Source organism: Mauremys mutica, chromosome 16 (genome assembly GCF_020497125.1).
Source record: "Mauremys mutica isolate MM-2020 ecotype Southern chromosome 16, ASM2049712v1, whole genome shotgun sequence".
Taxonomy (NCBI): Eukaryota; Metazoa; Chordata; order Testudines; family Geoemydidae; genus Mauremys; species Mauremys mutica.
In genome coordinates this window covers 21,207,167-21,221,567 of record NC_059087.1, presented here as the reverse complement: position 1 = coordinate 21,221,567, position 14,401 = coordinate 21,207,167, and the positions used below count along the sequence as shown (strand labels likewise).

Here is a 14,401-nt window from a genome sequence, read left to right as displayed (position 1 = left end):
GCTGCACATTCTTAACTACAACATATGAAAATCTGCCAAAGGCACAAACCAGACTGCTCCACAGTTCACTGCATAGATCGCAATGAAACTGGCATGTGCTGTACTTTCTTACAGGAACACATACTACAAGTCCTAACCTAACTAGCATGAATAGTTAATTAGTCACTTTTCAGCACAGTGCAAATGTGGTGTTTTGGTTTTTTTTTTTTTGAGAGGCATCTGACCTTCCATTGAGGCACTTTTAAAACAGCTATCATACATATTACACATTTGAAACTCAGATAAAGAAGTAGTAATAATCCAGATATTCAGAGTTCACTCTAGATTTTCATCTGACAAATGCAGCTAATGTAACACTTTTGAGTTTAAAAGTAAATTATTAGTAAGTAAGTAGTGAGGTTCTGTGGGCTTGTCTACACTTAAAATGCACTCTGCTATAGCGCTTCATTGTAGACACTACCTATGCCGATGGGAAAGGTTCTCCATTGCGGTAGGTGATCCACCTCCCTGAGAGGCAGTAGTTATGTCAACAGAAGAATTCTTCTGTCAACCTAGCGCTGTTTACATGTGGACTTGGATCAGCGTAATAATGCTGCTCAGGGGTGTGGACTTCTCACATCCCTGACTGACATAGCTAAACCAACCTAATTTTCTAGTTTAGGATGGCCCTAGGTGTTGCTTATTTTTTGGAGATTGCATTGTTTCACATACAAACTGTATTTGGCTTTTTACTGCATTTTCAGCTTTCTTTTCAATTAGTCCTAATGTTGTCAGAACCTGAAAGAACTAACAAGATAGTTCCCCACATTTCTCCTATGATTACATAATTTTTCAGAACAATAAAGGTTTCAGCAAATTGAACCAGGATGTTAAGAGTCTAGCCATGATGTATTTGTTTGGTTAATTGTATTGAAAGTGTTTTGAATTCCCAGCACAGGCCTCAGTTTAAAAACTTCACTCTTTCATTGACTTGAAATTTACAACACAGGAGGAAGCTGAAAGCCACGTAACAGGATGGTTGACCATCCATAGGAAAAGTCGTCTTTCAGTACAATAGAGAGTCTTGTGCTATAAACCCAAGGTGCCCCTCTCCCACTTCCTGTGGCACGTCTGTGATACCAAATTGTGCTATTTCTGAGTGTAAGTTTCTTTATGGAAATGGTCCTTCCTCTTCACTTTTTTTAAAAGGCAGGATGTTAGATCTTTTTCTTTAAAGCCCGTAAGTCTAAATGGAAAAATATCTGAAGCTTGTTATCTCTAAATGAAAGATGCATCTGACAGCTTCCTTAATTTATCAGGACAAAGTTTTAAAGTACTCAAGACCTTCCCTTCTCTGGCTGTGCACACAGACAAGGCCATCCTCTCGTTCACATTGACTAGCTGCTTATAGTCAATCTACATGGACCCTTGTAACCACTAACAGAAGGAGGGAGGGATGACACCTCATGTACTTGCCCTGACAGCTGTTACGTGACTCTCTGCATGTGCTGCTGCTGCAGGACTATATCATCTCATGTCTCTGAGCTATATAAGCCTCTTTCTGAAGGAGCCAGACTAGTACTATTGGAATATATTAAGTTAACTATCGCAGAAGAATGTATTTTGTTTAGACATCCACATTTATCATTTCTCTTTAAATTGTTGTACTGTATTAAATTTGTTTTTCAAGATCCCCCTGAAATTCAATTCTGGTGTACATGTGGGGTGTTGCTGCTATGCTTTTTGTAATGCTATAAATGTATCCTGAATTGTGCTCACTCTGAGTAGAGATTATCCAGACATCTCAGCCCCATTATCAATACCTTATAAGTATTAGGGTTTCTCTGGGAAACAGAACCTTAAACTTTTATACTACCACCCTTATGGAGTAAAGACCATTGCATAGTAACTTAAAAATAAATAATGGATGGAGAGAGTAAAAATAGTCTTTAAAAAAACCTCCTAAAGAATAACACTTTGAATATTAGGACTGTAATATTAGCCCCACTTCTGAGCAAAAATTCTGTTCCCTCTGTTGGGTCTGTTTGTTTTTTAACTCTTAAAAAAAAACCCAGCCTGATTTCACATCTTCTAAAAAGGAGGTATTATCAAGTATTTACAAGAATTTTTTGTAAAGTTGTGTCAGTTAGTGGGAGACTTTTAATAACAAGCCTATCCAAAAAAAAAAAAAAAGTTGGGAGGGATTTGAAAGGTGGGGGCGTAATAAAGCACAGAAATCAGTACAACCATACATCTACTCAAAAAAGGTAAAAATTGTATTTAGGAAGGAGAAGCTCTGGATGTCCTGAAGAAATTTAAAAGAATAGCACATATAAAGAGAGGATGTTCTAATGAAGCCAAAACAGCAAATGAGGCATTGACTTAGGGTGTGCGCTTCCATAGGATCATGAGTTGGAAGCACATATTTGTAGTTGATGCTTATTGGGCAAATGATTTCAGACCTCTGTTGTCCCATCTTCTGTCTACTTAATTTAAGAGGACATTTTCTTGATTTGGATATTCTTGTTGTGACTGCCTTTGGTCCTTAAAACCCTGCACATCAAGAACCAGATTTTTCAAGCTGCAATGTATCTAATTGCTCTGATTCAAAATCCCACAAATTTTAGAGAAGTTAACCTATCCAATGTCATTCTTTCAATTTATTTTCCTGATTCTCCCAACTATAATATAAAAAATGTATATTCTACATCAGGAATTTCCAGATTTGTCCAGAGACTGTGGTAATTTTGTCAAAGATACAGATCCCAGACCCCCAGGTTGAAGAGGAGGGACTCTTAATTAGGTGTTCAGAAATGTTAAAAATCACTGTTTAGCATAATTAAAGTTGAAATAATTTTCAGTAGCACATATACTCCAGGTTAAAAGAATAAAACTTTCAAATATGATCCAATTTAGCTTCTAAATTGTGCTGAAGGTTTTAAACCATGATTTATAATGAAACAAAAACCCTTCTAGATCTCTTATCATGCTGTATAATTATTATTGCTTTCATCCTAACTGCATTATCTCAATTTATAAGATTTCTTATTGCAGTGTCAAAGATCATGGTAGCACAGTATAATTAAACCAGACCATACTTGATCTAAAAACTGCTGCTGTTTCTGATTATGATGGAAAAATTAGAATGTTAGGCATAGTCACTTCTGATTTAATTTTAATTTGTGTTGAATTAGTTATTGTGATAATGTAAAAGAAGGACTTTTTTCATTCTTTTGTGTTCAATTAAAAGCATTACCATAAGAGTAAAAATGATTATTCAGACCCAATGAATCTGCATTTTCTTATTCTGTCTTCTGCCACTGCTAACTTTAGGAGAGGTTTGTTGAGTCCAGCATCATAACAGTCAACAAAAATCTGCTTCTCCAATCTCATCCTTTCACCTTTTATACTTTTTTCCCTTTGAAACAGCTATAGTCAGGGGCGGCTCTAGGAATTTGGCCGCCTCAAGTACGCAGCGGGCGCGCTGCCGGTCCCGCGGCTCTGGGGGACCTCTTGCAGACACGCCTGCGGAGGGTGCGCTGGGAGGGCGGCAGGCGGCTCCGGCGGACCTTCTGCAGTCATGCCTGCGGGAGGTCCACCCGAGCCGCGGGACCAGCGAACCCTCCGCAGTCATGCCTGCGGGAGGTCCGCTGGTCCCGCGGCTCCAGTGGACCTCCCGCAGGCATGACTGCGGAAGGTCCGCTGGAGCCGGCTGCCGCCCTGCCGGCAAAATGCCGCCCCAAGCGCGCGCTTGGCAGGCTGGGGTCTGGAGCCGGCCCTGGCTATAGTTTCTTCTATTAAATAAATGTGGGCCAGAGACCATATTTGTGAAGTTGATTGCCTATAACTAGAGCAGGTATTGAAAGGGTGTGTGTGTGTAAATATATAAATAAAATAACTGCAGCTGCTTATGTTTGGTAGAGAGCGTAGATCCAGGCATAATTGTTGGGGTTTTTTTTGTTTTGGAAATATTTTATCTGTGAAGCCCCTGGGATGATTTGTCCCAGTAGAAGTGGAGAATGGTTGAGTTTCTGTGTCTATAAACTGATGAACTAGACAAACTTAACCAGAAAAAAATAGGCAGATCCAGTCTTTATATTATTATTTTTTATTTAAAGTGCCCATACAAAGGGCTCTAAGTGCCCTGCCAATTACAAAAACAAAATCCAATGCAATCAGCTCGTCCTTTGTACCAAGCAGCAGCACATGGTCAAATACTAAAAATCCTCACAGATCACTCTTCACATCCGTTCACCTCCCTCTCTTCAAAGGCCAGATGAAAGAACTAAGCCCTGCAGTGTGCCCTGAAAGTATTAATAGAAAACAGATTGGGCTGTTTCGTACCAGGGCAGGAGGATGTTCCAGAGTCCTGTGACTCTTATGGCGAATGTCTTACTAATATAGTTCCATTCTCTGAGTACAGAGAGTGGAGGAGAATATTTTTTTGCCAATATGAAATTTTTTTGAGACTTTTAAAAAACTTTTTTACTATCTTAGTAGAAGGTGGTAGAAACTTGCAGTTTGACGGGCTATAAGTCCCTCGTTTGCAGAGGTGCCTTTCTAATTTCAACCAAATCATAATGAATTTTCACCATAGAATAAAATGGTTTAAAAAACTTGTACATGCAGACACACTGTTTTGTGCCAGGAAACGCATCATACTCCTGTCTAGCAAGTAATTCCACATAATGGATTTTTAATTTGTCTTAAATAAAAACACTGTAAAAAGTGATACGTTAGAAACTGTTAAAAGAACCTTTAGGGATCGAATTAAACACTCAAGTCAGGAAATGCCAATGTAAGATTTCCCTTCCAGTCTTAACTCTGCCTCGTTGTCAGTACATTGTTAGTTTTTGGTAGGATCACATTCTATTTTATCCACAGTACCCCTATTTCATTCATTGTGCAGCTTGAGTAGTGTGCAGTAATGATGGAAGGAGTGACATTGAACAGAATAAAAACAATAACTGAACAGCTCTTAATCACTAAATCTTTCTCTCTTTTTGCCAATAAAATTTGAATCCATTTCTTACTGTCACTTATGTTTTTGGAGATGAAAGAATTTACCTCCAGAAACATAATCCAAGTGGCAATCACTAGACCCCTGCAAGTGTGCTGCTAGAGGGAGTCCTCTTTAAGATGAGATGTAAAAACAGATGACTTGGCCATTTGCTGTCACTCCTGAGTTTATATCACTTTAGCAAGTACCATTTACGTGAAAATTCCAGCTCTGATAAATGCATTTTGTTTATCCATAGTTCCCGCATCAGTTTCAATTGGAAGAGATTTTTTTCCATTTGCAATGTTTTTAGTGGTTCACAGTTTACCCCAGAGTTGGCAGAAGTGATCAATAGAATTGATTCCAGTGTATGGTTCAGGATATTTCTTCTCATACGATCAGTAAAATACTTAATTGTTACACTTAAATCTTCATAAGTAGGTCTCAGAGTTAAGTTCTGTGGAGGAATGGGGGCATTTTACAGCTCTCAAACCTGTTGTCCCAGGCTGCCTAAAGATTTTGGAAGACCACGTTCCATCTTACGGTTTATTCACATTTAAAGTTTTCTTCAATTTTAAGGGCTAGAAATTTAATCTTTTTAATGAAAGCCTAGATTCTGGAGCACAGTTCTGGAGTGGATCTCTGACCTCAGAATACATGGAGCCTTGATAGAACACTTGTTAGCCAGTTCCATGTCCAAATACTGAAAATGTGATCTTACTGTCTAATTCAGCCAAATAAGATAACAAAGGATAGCAGATGAGGTATGCAAGTCCAGAGGTATCTGTAAGGAGGTCAACAATTACAGTATGTGCAGTGCACACAAGCTAATGTTACAATAAAGGCTTTAACTTCTACCTTCCTTGGCTGTTGTTTTTAAAAGCATAAATATTTATTAACATAATTTTATGTGGAAACTAAATACAAACTCTGTAATCCAGAAAGAGATTATAAACAACTTTAAGCACAAAAACCTACGTGGTCAGCACTCCACAGTATCTTGGACCTTGTGTACATATGTCCCTGTCACTACTAGCTTCTAAGGTACAGAAAATAATTAAGAATGTGTGGATTCTTCAGTGTTACTCTGTCACCAAAGCAGCTCAGATGCAGACAGAAGATACCAGTGATTAACGTTCCCTTATTTCCATTTTAGAAAAATAGCAATAGAAAAAGGCATACAAGTTTTCCCTCTAACTTCTATGACCCACGTGTAAGAAGAAAGCACATGATGTTTTCTTCTTTCTCATCAAGATACTGTCTGTCTAGGTCAGATGTTAGGACTCACAAGTAGAATTAACAATAAAGTTTTTTGGATGTTACAATGGAGTGAGCAAATTGTTTCCTGTTTGAAAGGAATTCCTTTTCATGCTTAACATAGCAGCTTGTTAAAAAGCTTTCCCAGAATCTTCTTTCACAAGCTGTCCTGTGAATTTAGTGGTCTCCAAAATTTTGACAGCAAATTTCATCTCTCTTCTCAGGAGGCTTATGTCTTTAAAACTCACTTTTCATCTAGTCATTCTTTGACATTTTAAAGAGCATGCTGATTAGCATTTATTGCTGGTTCTTTTCTGCTATAGTTGAGAGAGGAGCTATGCTTTTGTATCTGATTTGATACATACCATACCAACTATTCCGTGTTGTAACTCCTGCTAACTTTGACGCAAGATAGTGCTTTCAGTAATGTGACATTATGCAGCTCAGCAAAAAAAAAAAACAAATAGCTATTCTTACTGATCGTTTATCTAGTTCTTACTACTACACATAGCAAGTACCCCATCTAGACAAGCAAATAAATTTTAATTTTTAGGCTCCATGAGTATGAGTATTTATTAATATTGACATATATTACCGTAAGTGTGCACACAAGTGATTTAAATGCATATTCTCTTCCAAGAATTTTACTTAAATAACAAACATAAACCCAGGAAAGCAGTTAGTTCTATAGTCAAACAGGGCACCCAGACTACATTTAATTTGCCCCAGTACAGACACCTACTGTCTTCCCCTCTTCGCCTGTAGAGTTTCAAAAGATGTATTCCATAATTATAAAATGTATTATCTTTCTGTGTGTGAGAGTTTGGCCCCAGATGTGCTGCTTTGCCACACTAACCTTTGAGCTTTTTTGTATTAATGTTTTGTATTAATGACACATGAAATTTGTTTATAGTAATGCTAATTCTGTGTACCGACAATTGGATAATTGCCTGCAAAATGATGTTGGGTGCCATGAGAACCTTACAGGTTTGGGCTCTTAAGAGTGTTTTGGGAATGATTGCCTCAGTATGCTATTTGTCTAATCAGGACACTGTAAAATTCTTCTCTGTGTATTGTGTGGACTCTTTTTTTTTTTTTTTTTTTTAAGGCTGCAGAGCGACTTGATCACTGTGCTATTCAGATGAAGGCATTCTAGGTTTTGTGGTCCATGGTAAAATGAAGATGTGGCTAGAGAAGATAGTATAAGATTCTGACTCAGGACACTACTGCAGGGGCAGAGTTGAAATAGTTTTGTGTCTGGTATGAGAAATGCAATATTAACTCCATAGTTCTTGGGTTTCTAATAGTACTTCACTTGGTAATATTCACTGAAACTGCTAATATGTGCCTGCAGCTATAGATACACCTTAATGATGATTTTGGAGTGATAATTTTTTTAGTTTTTTAAATGGTCCTACAATCAGGCCCAGTTCCTGCAAATTTGGAGATATGTGCCCCAGTAAATTTTGTGGTATGGAGTTAGAGGATGCCCAAGGGGATCTACTGTTAACTGTAGTTCCAACCTACTATCTTACCGAAGAACGAATGATAGATAATGCTTTAAATAACTTTAATAAAAGCAGAACCATTAAGTTGTCAAATATTCTGTCATTCAAAATACAATCAGTTTCTCTTCCATCACACATTCTTCCTTGTAGCATGGGTGAATCTTTCATTTCCTTATTGGTTTCATCCCCCCTTCATGCCAGAAAATTAATGGTTTGGATGCCCTCCAGAGGATATGGGATTTGGCAGGTCAATTTTGTTTAAATATTGCTTAGTACTTCCGTAGATGAGTTTAATCTGAGGTTGTCTGGGCCTAATGTAGATGGATAGGGAAGTCTAAGCACAGAGATAGATAACGTCTGAAGATGCTGCTTGGCTTTGTTATTTAATTATCTTAATGGTCACTAGACACCCTGTAGAGGTTCTTATGGCAGCTCACTTGCTTTGTGGAACCAAGTAAGGTGAAGTTTTGAAAATCTTTGAGGAAAGTGAAACTAGAGTTCTTGAGCCATAAGTAATGTTCTTATACCACACAGACTCTTTTTGTAGTTTCTAGACTTCAGAAATGGATCCCAAAAAACTGATACCATTTTCTTATTAACCAAACATAGAATTTTAAATTGAAGCATCCCTAGTCTTAATTCCATAACCAAAGGTCAACCTCTTTTGTATGGTTTGCATCATGATCGAGTGTTAAGAGATGAATGAATCTAACGCCAGGCTAAAAAAAAACCTGTTTTCATGTGTGCTTAATTGGCTTATGCAGAATGAACCTATAACACTGTGCATTAGAAACATAGTGAAGTGGGGAGTGTAAACTAGTTGGATTTATTTTTAAAACCTGTTTGTATACAAGGAAAGTCTTTGGAACACTAAACTAGAATATAAAGTAGGGAAGAATGAAATGAGCAAAATTCTCTGTCAACGTAAAGCTTTATTCAAATAAAAATATTTTAGGGTTTCACATAACTTTCCTTGGTCCTGGCTGGCTGAGTCATCAAAGTATTCAGACTGCCAAAACTCCACTCTCTGCCTTTCCGCTTATGATGTTCTAGCCAAAAACTTCTGAAAAAAGACTACCTTATGAGTCTTGTCTCACCCAACTGGAGTGTAATGAGTCCAGCATGAAAAGAAACACCAGTGGGGTAGTTAATATTGTAATGGGGAAAGATAAGACAGACAATGGCTCTGACTTGGAATTCACCGCCTTTTCAGACTGCCTATCTGCAGCTCACTTTCATGGCAGCTGGGAATAAGGTGATAATTGGGATTGCTCTGGATCCCAACAGTAATTTCCAGAAATGTTTGTTTCTGCTCCCCCTAATGTCTGCTTTAATGTAGTGATTGGGAGCCAACCACTCCCAACCGAGTAGAGACTGGATAACTGCGGACTTTCACCCTTGCAGTATCCCAGTGCAAGACTGGACATGGAAAACAGACAAACTCAGGGACTGTTGTGAGGATTGATGTGATTCTTTTGCCTGTCAAGGTTTAGCAGTAGGCACTCCTGGCTGGAGTCTGAAATAAAAGGATCTGGTGGTGATAGCTGAATCTGATCCCAGCAGTGGAGGGAGGCGGTTCCAAGCATGAATAGCACCAGGTGGGAGAAGGGAGGACGTTTTAGGGGTCGCAGCACCCAGGAGCCTAATGGATAATGTGCTGTTGGACTGCAATGGGAACAGGTGGAAGCACAACTCAGAGGAATGCAGGATTGATCAAGCTGTTGGTAAATGAAGTATGGTCTCTTGCCTCCAGCATCTGTCATTCTGGATGTGTCAGAGGAAGTTGGAAAATAAATCAAAAACCATAATGTACCTACCTGATTGTTTGGCATTAAACATTGGTGAAAGGACAAAAATTACTTCCCAGCCTCTCTGGAAATTGCTCATGCTGTGAAGCATGAGATTGGATTTTCCCTTATTTTAACATATCTTGCAAAACTGTACATGTTGGTCATAAAATTATTGAGCTCAGGTGGCATTGCTGGCTAATGTAGTAACAAGGGGTTTCTTAGCCTGTGCAGAGTTAGGTGTATACCACTGGCAAAGCTGTAATTTTTTAAATGAATCATTGATTTCCAGTGCCCTATCACCAGCTGCCACAACGTGGGCAAAGGGGAACAGAGCCCTTGTCTTTTACTCATTCCCTTCCATCTCCTAAGTTAGGAGCCAAGTTCTGTTGGATGTGGGAGTCTGGATGGTGTCTTGTCTCCCCTCTCCTATTGACACAGAGCTAGGTTCAGAAGACTAGCTGATGTGTAAGCATGTTCCCCCCTCTCCCCCCCACCCGCACACAATCAAAGTATAGTTAGTATCTATAGTCAAGTGAGACTGAAGACAGCTGTGGATATGTACTGAGGAAACAGTTTTCCACGTTTCCTACTTGGTTTGTAACTTGCAGCTGTGAACTGTGATGGACCCCCATGGTTTTTAGCTGTGGAGCTAGCCAAAAAGAGGCTATCATTGGATAACCTACTTAACATCAATCTTTCATAAATAATGATATTCTGCTCCTTAGAAGTTACACAAGATACTTTATTACTTTTAAGCATACATAGAGCCGAAGGAGAAATGTGAGTGAGACCGGTCGCTGATTGCCTTTGCTGCAAATTTTAGAATTAGCTCTGTGTTAATGTGGTATTTTGTACATGTAAGGTAATGAAGTTTAAAAATAGTTCTGTTGCTTATTTAACCAGTAAAATGCATTTAAGCACAGGTGACCACACATTTTGCTTTTCATTCTTGTCGGAACAGCTTCCGGTCTCTTTCTGTGTAAGTGTGCTGCAGAGCAATGTTTTCCTTCAGTCAGACTGCTGCTGCTGCTTTGCCTTGTACAGTTAAACAGGAATTTTGGCTCACAGTGGAAATGCTTGAAATTTAATTACTTATGAGAATCGCAGACCCATTGGTTAGAAGCTTTTTAAATGTGATGTGCTATAAAATCTGTGACCTGTTTGAAATGTTGACTCATTTTCTCACGAAGCCCTGCCCCCAGTAAAGATTTTACAAAACCAGAACTTAAATATGTTCTTTCATCCCCATTTTATATCTGCCTTCCACAGAAAGCCTGTTACGACATCCATTTTTTGGAAGACTAATCCCTTTTAGTAGAGTTGATTTTTTTCATGAACAATCTGTCTCAAATACTAGAGATGATTTCACATAACTACTAAATATTACTTAAACTGCAATACAGTAGCTAATTCCTAAAATGCCAATAATACTCCTACAGATGCACTCCCATCTTTTTGATGTAAATATACTCCAACCTCCCTGACCCACTATCCCTATAAAGAACATCCAGCTCTGAAAAGGCTTATTTCTCAATTGACAGCTTCCTTGAAACCCAGCTCTTTGTGGTTATTGCTTTAACTGTGTATGGTCTGAAACAGCATCCAGAAAAGTTCTGGGTTGGATTTCAGTGGGAAAGACTCCTCTTGGTTTAGCCAATAATACAAATCTACGACAAAGAGGAAGTTTTGTTGGAGGTCTTAAATTGACATCATTCGGTTACTGATTCCTTGAGGAATAGAGTTTAGTGCAAGTTAAATAGAAGAAAGTGGAGCTTTAAAGTAGATTGAGTTCATCATAACGAAGATTCTCCAACAATGCTACTATTAGGTGAAGGTATTTGAAAAAAATTCTGCTGTCTTTAAATGTGCCAGTTTTGTATTTGTGCTTCCTGAAAATATAATTAGATATGTTTTGGGGCATATATTTTCATTCAGATGATAACTTGTCTCTTTCCTGGATGTTCAGTCAGCCCATCAGGCCATGCTGTACCTCCTGTTAATTAGATGTAATAAAAATCATCCATAACATACAAAGCAGCTGGTAAACAGAAGCAGGTCCCCTTAATTGTTTCCTTCCATTGTGGCTTTTTTCCCCTTCCATTTGGCTTTTCTGGCTCTGTTAACGTTCTTGGAAGATGGATTTGTTTTCTATGTGCTATTTAAGAGAAGCTGGAACTGACAGGAATGGTTGAGAGAGATGGGGATTGCCCTATATTTTTTTCTGAACATTGGTCTTACTCCTACATAAAGCTTTTGGAAACAATCACTTTCAGATTGACTTACACTTCGAACTTTCACTGTAAAATAATGAAACATTCCTAAAAGATTCAAAGTTGTGTGTATTCCCTCCTCTTAAAGTTCACACATCTGTGTGAAAATTTTTACCTACTGTTGATACAATTGACATTTAAGTTTATTGTAACTACAATATTAAAGGGAAACGTAGCTTTCTCCTTTTTTTTTCAGTTTTATTTGTGCTTCTGATAGTGCTTTGCATGAAGTCAGTTTCCCCCTGTCTTTCACATAGCTAGAAGGGACAGAAAAAGGCACTTGAAAGGGGAGGAAAAATATAATTATAAATCCATAAAAGTTTCCAGCAGGACTCAGGCAGGTGTAGGATCTGAAACTAATTCTACCTTACATTTTGAAATTCACTAGTTTTCAAATTGAGTGTTTCATCCCCATGGAAAGCCAGAGCTAGTATAATATATTTCTCCTTCCCTTGCTGGAAAAACATTTCATAATTAATCCCTGGTTTAGATTCTGGCACATTCAGTGATCTGGTTTGTGTTACCATAAGTGAAGTTGGCTCTTTGTGTATCGGAATGAATAAGAGAAAGGTAGTGCATTTAATACCACGTTCATAATTTTTGGTTAACAATAGGGTCCCTCCTTTTGCCTCCACCGTAACCCCATAATTCTGTGATGTTTAGTACTAGAGGCCGTACAGTTATTGGACTAAAATAGTGTGTGTGCAAAAATTGTCCTGAAATGAAACTAATTTTAGTATTGCATTTATAGACAAGAATAAGCAAAGGGTAAGTAATGTGCACTATTTTTAAGACTAATATGAAGGTAAATATTGTCATATTCCATTAAGAATTCATTTTGTTATCAGAATAATTTGATATACTACAAACATTCTAGAAGGGATTCATGTTTCAGAAAAAAATGAGAGCAGCATGGTTGAAACAGGGCTGAGAGACTAGAAAACTTGTATGTTCCCAACTCTTAACAGTTGCAGTTTGTGTTTTTAGATGACTTATTTAACGTCTGCCTCAGTTTTTTTATCTGTAGAATGGGGATAACTGCTTGCCCTCACAAAAGTGCAGAAGATTGATTAATATTGGTGCTCAGAAGATGAAAAGACTGAATGTGCTAAATATTTATCTTAATATTTATATTTAAATAAATCACGTTTACATTTATTCTTTGGGAAACTATGGCATCAGAAAGCTTCTTCTATTTTAAACTTTATTATAGTGACAGTTTAATCAACCAGAATTGGAGACTGCGTGCATTCATATATTCTGAGTATATTTATAGTTACCGGAGAGCACATAGAGGCAATAAAAATTAAGGCAAAAAAATCTGTCCATAAATCTTAATTGTGGCTTCATAAATGATTATTGGCTTCTTGCCCAATGTGCATAAAAATAATGCATTGTCTCTCTCCAAATTAACCTGGTGCTTTTGTAAATATATAAAGACCAGGTGTTGTGCATTTAGTTGCCCTTGAAACCAGTGAAAAATATTGATTTTTCTATTTAAGGTTTCATTTTTATTCAGTTGATTCATATTCAAAGGAAAATATAGCATGCAACTTGTAGAAAACACTGATAACAGCAGTTTCAACTCAAGTAATAGAAATAGGATCTGGATCCTGTTTCTTTTAATAGTCATATGACACTTCTCAAGAATATTTATTTTCTGATTTATTCAAATCTGCTTATCTGGTAACCTTAAAGCAAGTTAACAAAAACTAAAACAAATTTCATCCTCATCAAAATAACTCCCTACAATCCCTCTGCATCTCAGTCTCTCAAAACCCCAAGTAAACAGGAGAACTTTGCCGGGTAATCTGACGGTAATCAGACTTCGTTTCTGATGGGCCATTTGGGGTAGTATATTCTGAGGTCCTTGCCTTCTTTTCTTCTTCTTTGCTCTTTTAGAACTTAGCTGTTTTTAGTTACTTTTTTTGTGTCAGGATTTCTTGGTTGGGATTCAGAATGTCAGGTGATCCATTTATAGTTGCATTTTGGAGTGTTCTGGAGAGAGAGAGAAGCTGCATTGCACCTGTAACTGATTTGCAGAACTGAGTTTTATCGCTGTTCATGACAGTGAGACAGCCAGGAGGGAAACAGGCATCTGCATTCTGCACTGGTTGAAGTTTCTCAATGTTTTTTCAAAAGCAGCCTCATGTAAAGTTGCACTGATTTGAGGTCACAAAGACACTACACAGAGATCGGAAGAAGGTGCTCATGGCTACTTATGCAGAAATTATCAGTGATTTAGAAGCAATCCCATATTGTGGAACTAACGCACCTAGTCATAAGGTCAGACATCACCCCTGCTGCCCTCTCCAAATTGTCCCCCTATCAGTAACATTTCAGTTTTGTAGTACTGAGCATCAACCAACTTGAACTCATTTGAGCCCCAGCCTCTGGCAAGCACTGGGAGAGTCAAGAGACCTTTCATGTGGCTGTAACAAAAGGCTGTGTTATTTGCATACTTGGCATGGCAGCCAGAATTGTAGCATCAGAAGGGTGGAGTTGATTTAAATCACTAGGCAGAAAGACTTGATTTAATCATGGTTTTCTACATGGTTGTTATAACCTTAAGTTTTACATCTATATCAGAAAATGAAT

At 37.9% G+C, this 14,401-nt stretch overlaps 1 protein-coding gene across 1 annotated transcript in view; it reads left to right on the top strand.

Moving 5' to 3' along the window:
- SPECC1L (sperm antigen with calponin homology and coiled-coil domains 1 like) overlaps nucleotides 1-14,401 on the top strand; it is a 100,961-nt gene that overhangs the window by 74,535 nt on the left and 12,025 nt on the right. The window lies entirely within an intron of this gene.